General features: G+C 32.7%; 2 pseudogenes across 1 annotated transcript in view; both read right to left on the reverse strand.

The window, feature by feature from the left end:
- The window catches only part of LOC147394510 (rust resistance kinase Lr10-like), a 90,833-nt pseudogene extending 83,743 nt beyond the window's left edge, over positions 1–7,090 (reverse strand). Inside the window, exons 1-2 of the transcript XR_015181376.1 lie at positions 6,131–7,090; positions 2,341–2,379 (exon numbers count right to left, since the gene is read on the reverse strand). The product of XR_015181376.1 is annotated as a rust resistance kinase Lr10-like (transcript). The remainder of the gene's footprint in view (positions 1–2,340; positions 2,380–6,130) is intronic.
- LOC147394513 (rust resistance kinase Lr10 pseudogene) lies at positions 1,087–2,315 on the reverse strand (annotated as a pseudogene).
- Positions 7,091–7,354: the final 264 nt, after the last annotated feature.

The following is a 7,354-nucleotide window of genomic DNA, read 5'->3' on the forward strand; positions in this document are numbered from 1 at the left end:
TGAAGTATGAGCGTTGGAACTCGATTTCACTATGAAGAAAATGGGATAAATCGATCAGTTGTCGTTACTATTTCAAAAATCAATCGGATTTGTTCCCTTCTCATAGAGCCTGGCGTTACTCTTCCTACAGCGTCTGTTATCTATTGTGACAATGTTGGTGCCACCTATCTCTATTGTAATCCAGTCTTTCATTCGCGCATGAAACATGTGGCAATTGACTATCACTTTATTCGAGATCAAGTTCAATCAGGTGCTCTTCGTGTTACTCATGTTTCCTCAGCAGATCAACTTGCAGACGCTCTTACCAAACCACTTCCACGAAGTCCCTTTCAAGAATTAAGGGTCAAGATTGGCATCTATTCCGGAGCTCCATCTTGAGGGGGCATATTAGAGAATTAATTACAACAAATTTTCTTTATATCTTAAATCCTTGTAATTAGTTGTAATCCCCTAATTCTAGGATAGTTTCCTATTTTGTGTTTTGGGTAACTCACGGCAATGCCCAACTTTTGTGTATATATATTCATTCTCAATCAAATGGAAAAGCTAAGCCATTGTTTCTCAATATTCCTCATTCTATTTCAACATTATCCTCATTGGTTTTTTCAATAAAACTAAAAGTATAATATATTAAAATAATATCCTTAATTTTGAAAAATGTCCTTACATGTACTACCAGTCTCTTTGAAAAGTCTTATAAAGGAAGTTACAAAATATTGAAGATTATCTATGAAGTGAGGACATCTTGATGAAAAACTAATAGAGTGAACGACTTAAGATCATTAACAAACATTCTTATTCAGAGTTGGAAAGATACTAGGAGAGGAGGAGATCTTACCATTATTGAAGATATAATTTACTATGAAAAATGGGTACAACAAGTAAAGAACCAACAATAGTGATAAAAAAAATCATAAATCAAAATAAGGAGAGCACAAACTAAAATTCCATTAACTAAAACTAAAATTCTCCCTCATAGAAACCTAAAATAATCATAACATTTTTGTATCATATTTTGTTATTTTATACTTTTATTTATTTTTATTTTTATTTAAATTTCTAAAAAGAGGAAACATATACAACATATAAATGCAAGGTAAAATCACTTTATCCTACTCAATTCCTACAAGGCTTGGATATCTCCTACTACCACAGATGTATTCATCTTATTGTTATACATAAATAGCAAACACTTTACCATAGAGTAAGGTTGCATTGTTCTAAGGATCACTAGAAGAAAAAAATGGCTTCGGAGGAATTTTTAAGCTTTGCAAGTCCCCTTCCAGCATTCGGACCACCAATGTCATGGAGGGACGGTCAACTGGACTCCATTGAATGCACCATAGTGCTATAATTGCAAGCTTTTTCATGATCTCATCATCTCCTTCTATCTGAGTGAGTAATTCTAGATTTTTCCCTTGAATCAATTGCTCATATATCCATTCTGGAAAATAAATTTGGCTGTGATTTTCAACTGTGATATCTAAATTCTTCCTTCCACCAACTATCTCCAACATCAACATTCCAAAGCTATAAACATCAGATTTGTAGGAGACCGTTCCAAAGTTCCTCGAGAAGAGCTCAGGTGCAATGTAACCAGTAGTTCCCCTAGCAGCTGTCATGGAGACAATGCTTTGGTCCTTGGAGCATAACTTAGCAAGCCCAAAATCAGAAATCCTTGGCTGGAAATTATGGTCTAGTAAAACATTGTGAGGCTTGATATCAAAATGGAGGATGCGTTGGTCACACCCTTGGTGCAAATATTCAATCCCACGAGCAATTCCAATCGCAATTTCTTGCATCTTCTCCCAAGTAAATGGTCTATGAATTGTGTTAGCTTCTTTCGCTAAAATGAATTTCTCTAGTGATCCATTAGGCATAAATTCATAGATGAGAGCACATCTAGTTCTTTCTGAACAGAACCCAAGAAGGCGAACTACATTGACGTGATGAATCCTACCGATAGTTGCCACTTCGTTGACAAAATTTGCTCCATTTCCATTAGAAATCTCGAGCATCTTGACTGCCACTAGGAATCCATTGTGAAGCTTTCCTTTGTATACACATCCAAAACCCCCTTGCCCTAATTTGTGTTTAAATTTGTTGGTCATCTTCTTAATATCTGCAAAAGTATATCTGGTCGGGTTGAAGGTCTTGTAGTTTGCTAGGAACCTTTCTACCATCAGCTCAGTTTTCTTTTGTTGTTCACTTTTCCGATACAAGCATAAAATAATAAGTAATATTGATAAATACCCAAAAGAGGGAATTAACACCAATATAATAATTTGTATTACTTGAGAAACAAAATTTAAATGAATTTGCAATAATTAAGGAGCTAACCTATGATCAATGGGTCGTGAGAATGAGAACCTTGAGGACCTGGAGAAAATAAAAATGAAGAGTTGGTATAATTTATTCATGTTCAAGTAGGACGTGGGAACAACTCTACACACATCTAAGTGTCTATAATGTAATCTATAAATAGTGAATAACAGCATATATTTATGCATAAATAGTGAATATCTTAAACATAAATAAAAATAAAAATAAAAATAAAAATTTATAATAATAATGATAATAAAAGTTATTTTTCCAAAATATTATTTCTAAAAGTTATGACTTTTGGTTAAAAGAAAGCTTGAACAAAAGGAATGGAAGGGACGAAGAAGAAAGATAATTATAGATGGGGAAGGAAGGGTTGTTCTGTGATCATCTTGCTCTGAAGCTACTCATAAGAAAAAACAAATTAGGAAAATGTTTGGTTGAATTTGTGGGAAAAAAAATTAAGAAGGGAAAAAAACTCAACTAAGTTATATTGAACTACATTTTACACGTGCTACGCTTGTGCACCTTGGGTTCACAGTTCACTCAAAACCGTGGACTCTTGCAAATTTTAATTTTAAAGAATAAATTAATATTATATTTTATTAAATATCTCTCAATAATCAGTTTTTGTAAAGAAAATACAATTATTATTTTTAAGTCATCTTTGAACTTTGAATCAAAGCTTTGGCAAATCCTAAGCAAACCAATAATTTATAGTGTCAGGTCTTGTATATTTGTATCCCCAATTTTGTTTTTTTTAATTTCCTTGTAAATACTTTGCCCCCCTATATTTGTGCATAAATAGATTTTCTCTATGGTCTAGATATGGTTAGAGTGCCTATAGGTATTGTATTTTCTTTCTCTAGATACTTAATTTATGACTAACTCTAAAGTCTAAAATCTATTTGACCAAAAGAGGCATAAAATAGTAAAATACTTTTGGTTGACCCAATCCCCTTCAACAAAACCATAGTCTATATTCATAAAAAATAATACATATTCCCATGAAAAGCATGGAAACACACTACAAAAGCAATTATTTAAAAAATAATAATTTACTAATATATTTATCGAAAAATATTCTTTTTCATTCATCACAGATCTTTTGAATCGGCCTCACATTTAATTTTCATATAAATCCTATTTGAGTTATTGTATTTGTATCCTAACTCTTCTAATCCGATCATAATATGTCATATTTTGTTAATTTGTTAAAGATGGTGTTTATGAACATAGGGAGATGCTAATATCATCACATCCATTATTTTCTACTGGTACCACTTAAAAAACTTTTTTTTTTAATACAACAATGATAAGGTATCTATGATCCCAATTTTCATGAGTCTATAGCCTTTACAAAAGTAGTGCACAATTACCATCGAACCCCTTAGCTTAACTCCACACGACTACTGGGTTTGATCACGGGTTATCTGTAGGTAGTTTTGGGCGGGTTGAATGAATTGGGTTAGTTGAATTAATTTAATTACATTTTGATCAACAAATAAACTTTGTCTTAAATGAGAAAGATCACATTAAAAACAAAACTAATAGATTATATATAAACACATATAGAAATTGACTCAAATAGAAAGAAAACTGAATATATATATATATTTCCTTACTTACTACAAATATATGTAGAAAGAAATATTTTAAAAATAAATATTATTTTATATACAATATTGATATATTAACATATAACATCGGGTTTAGGTTGAGTTTGGTTGTCCGAACTATCAACCTGAACTCCTGAACTCAACAAGAAGTGAGATTGGTTTGAGATATTCTAATTCAGACTCAATTCATCTTCTACATAACTTAATCCAAGATTGCCTATAAATTTAGTTGAGTTCGCACAGTCCGTCCAAGTTTCAACCCTAGGGTCAATTGGAATGTATTAGGATGATCAGTGATCACTATCAACAAAATCAGTTGTCTCTAACTTACCTAAATACGTGTCTATGTATAAAAAAAAGAAAAAAAAGAAAAGAAAAAGGGAAATTTCTCTTAGATCAAAAGGCTCCAACTGTAAAGTATGGACCAATCAAGACCCAAAATTTGAAACGTTACCCTTTGAAGGAATTTTCCCAATTTCCGTCATAATTAATAACACAAAATACACCAAATACCCTTATTATACCTAAATTATCAATTTATTTCAAAATATCTAGTAAATTACACAAGATGCCCTTGAAACTGTTTTTTTTGTCTCCCTCTTCCTCTACTATATTAATCTTGAAAAACACTTCCATTACTACCTTTGTAAGATTTGAAATCTTACCAAGGGTCGTTGAGCTCAAATGGATTGCCTCATTGGCAATCCAACATCACAAGCCTCTAGATTTCATGGAAAAACTTTGATAAAAAAATTCAATAGGCAAAATATTTTTGGGCTTGATCCAAGGTTTTTGTAAATTAACAGATACCGAACACCCACCAAACTTCAAAATTTAAGATTAAAATTAAACCATGAAACATAATCTTTTTTAAGTATGTTTTTTTTCTTCAAATGTTTTTAGAATTTTGTCTTGTATATCCTTGTGGTATCGGATAATGTTTTTGGATTCCAAAAGGTGAGCTCTATACCCCTTAGTAAGATCAGTGCTGAACGGAATTTATGGATTTTGTCTATTATTTCATTGGAGAAGACATCTCTTGGTGCATTGAAGGTGCATTTAGGTTTTTAGGTTATTGAATAAAAATTAATAAATTTAGATCTATTAATTAAGAGAAGCAGCATTTCCTAATTTAATAAATATTTAAGCCTTACTAAGGGTCGTTTTGCCCAAATGGATTACCACTGCAGTAATCCAACACCAGAGTCCTCTAAGTTTCATAGAAAAACTCAGATCCAAAAATAAATTAAAAACAAAATTGAAAAAGAATTTTTTTGAACTTGATCCAAGGTTTTGAAAATAGACGGTTATCAAATTTCCACATAACTCCCAAATTTAAAATTTATTTTTTTTAGGAATCTATTTTTCAAAGTTAATAGAATTTTATCCTGTACACCCGTGAAGCATTGGATCATGTTTTTGGATGTCATAAGTTGAGCCCAATGAACCCTTAGTGAGGGTGAAATCCATTCAACCTTAGTAAGGCTAGTTGGACTTATTAATTAATAAGGATATTTTAGGTTAAAAGTTATGGCAGAAGGAAAAGGCTGTCAAAGGTCAACGTTTCCTACGTAAAAGTTGAAAGATAAAAAATAAAAATAAAAAGGTAAAAGATAAAAAATAAAAAATAAAAATAAAAATAAAAAAGAGTTTTGGTGGAATAACCTCAAGATTGACATTGATTCATACTTTACTGATGTAGATGTGCACACAAAACCAAATCATAGATGCTTTTCACTCGATACTCGATGAAAAGCATTTATGGCTCCTTATACACCTCCATATCAACAAAGTGTGAATGGTTTAGTGAAGGAATATCCTAGAGGGATTTTGTATCTCATTGTGTTTCATGCGTTTTCTGGAGATATGAGTGAAAATTATATGATTATGTTCGCACTGTTGTGTGAAACACATTGAAAAATGAAGTCTCCTTAATGAATGAGTTGTGCTAGAGTGACTTTAAAATTCACTTCGTTTCACACTTTGTTGATGTGAAGGTGGACAGAACCATTGATGCTTTTCATCGGTAGGTCGATGAAAAGCATCTAGGGTTCCCTACACACATCCATCATTCCATCTACGTCAACAAAGCATGAAACGGAGTGAATACTAAAGTCACTTCAGCATTTTGCAATGTGTCAAACCGAGTAGATCTAATAATAGAATAGAAGAAAATAAATGGGGATACTTACTAGGGACGACCATATGACGACAGAAAGTTCCGTTCCTTGCTCTGTTTAATCCACAATGATTTCCCTTCTTTTCACAGATAGTGCAGCTCTCTGATCCATTCCACCCAACCACGATCCCTCGTGTTTTGAGGAGCATGTCCATCAGATTATATGTATACATATAATTGCCGTCAAACGATTCATTTCCCCCAATCCTAGCTGTTTTAATTATGGGGCAATTCAGAGGCAAGGCATATGGGTAGTAGTAGTAGTAGTGGCTCTTCGGAAAGACAAAAACTAGATTACCATCGCTACTGAGGCAATCGATTGGGTTAAATGGTCCAAAATATTCTATACTGGGTATCACACTTTGAGGACAATTCATTATGAAAAAATCAGACGCAGACTCGGTGAAATTGAAGACAGAACTTGAGAAGTTGATGTTGAGAAGGCTTCGCAAAGGGCATGTATCATTTTTATCGATGATGGAGACGAAGTTATTAAGATAATCGATTTTACGGATATAGAAGTCATGACCCGAGAAAGGAAGGTGGAGGAGGGTCTCGTTACCTAAGCATGATAATTCAAATCCTTTAAGGCCACAAAACGATTGATGGGTATTATTGAGTCGGAATGGAAATCTGATTTCAGGTCCTTCAGGGCTGCATCTTTTCGATGGGCAGTCTGTAAAGAAAGTTTCATTATCTTTATCTCCTGAAGTTTCAGGTGGGGGATACGATGAAGCTAAGATGTGGAGACAAGAAGAGGAGAGTAAAAGTAAGATGCTTAGATTTGGAGACATGAAGAGAGTCGGAAAGAGAACGAATATTAATCCTCCTCTGTGTGTATCCGTTTGTGAAAGAGAGATGGTTTCAAATAAAAATCATCAAGAATAATAAGAAAATAGAGTGAGAAACGAAGTCAAAGTCAATTAAAGAAGAGTGGAAGATAGATTTAAGTGATACAGGTGGAGTGATTTTTTTTTTTTTTTTTTTTCTCACATTCCAACCGCCGTTTGACATGTGGAGCAAATGAAATTAGCAATAGAGAGAGGGATTCTCTCCTTTCCATAGTGAAAATAAGAAAATTTTATGAGACATTCAAAAACATGATCGAATGCAATGGGTCGCACAAGACATAATTATATGAATTTTAAAAAAAAAAATAGCTATTTTTCACTATTGATTTTTCTTTTTTTCTTTTTTTTTGTTGTTAATTTGGGTATTTGGTAGCCATTCATTT

The sequence above is a fragment of the Akebia trifoliata genome, chromosome 9, assembly GCF_017979445.1.
Source record: "Akebia trifoliata isolate Shusen 1 chromosome 9, ASM1797944v1, whole genome shotgun sequence".
Classification (NCBI taxonomy): Eukaryota; Viridiplantae; Streptophyta; class Magnoliopsida; order Ranunculales; family Lardizabalaceae; genus Akebia; species Akebia trifoliata.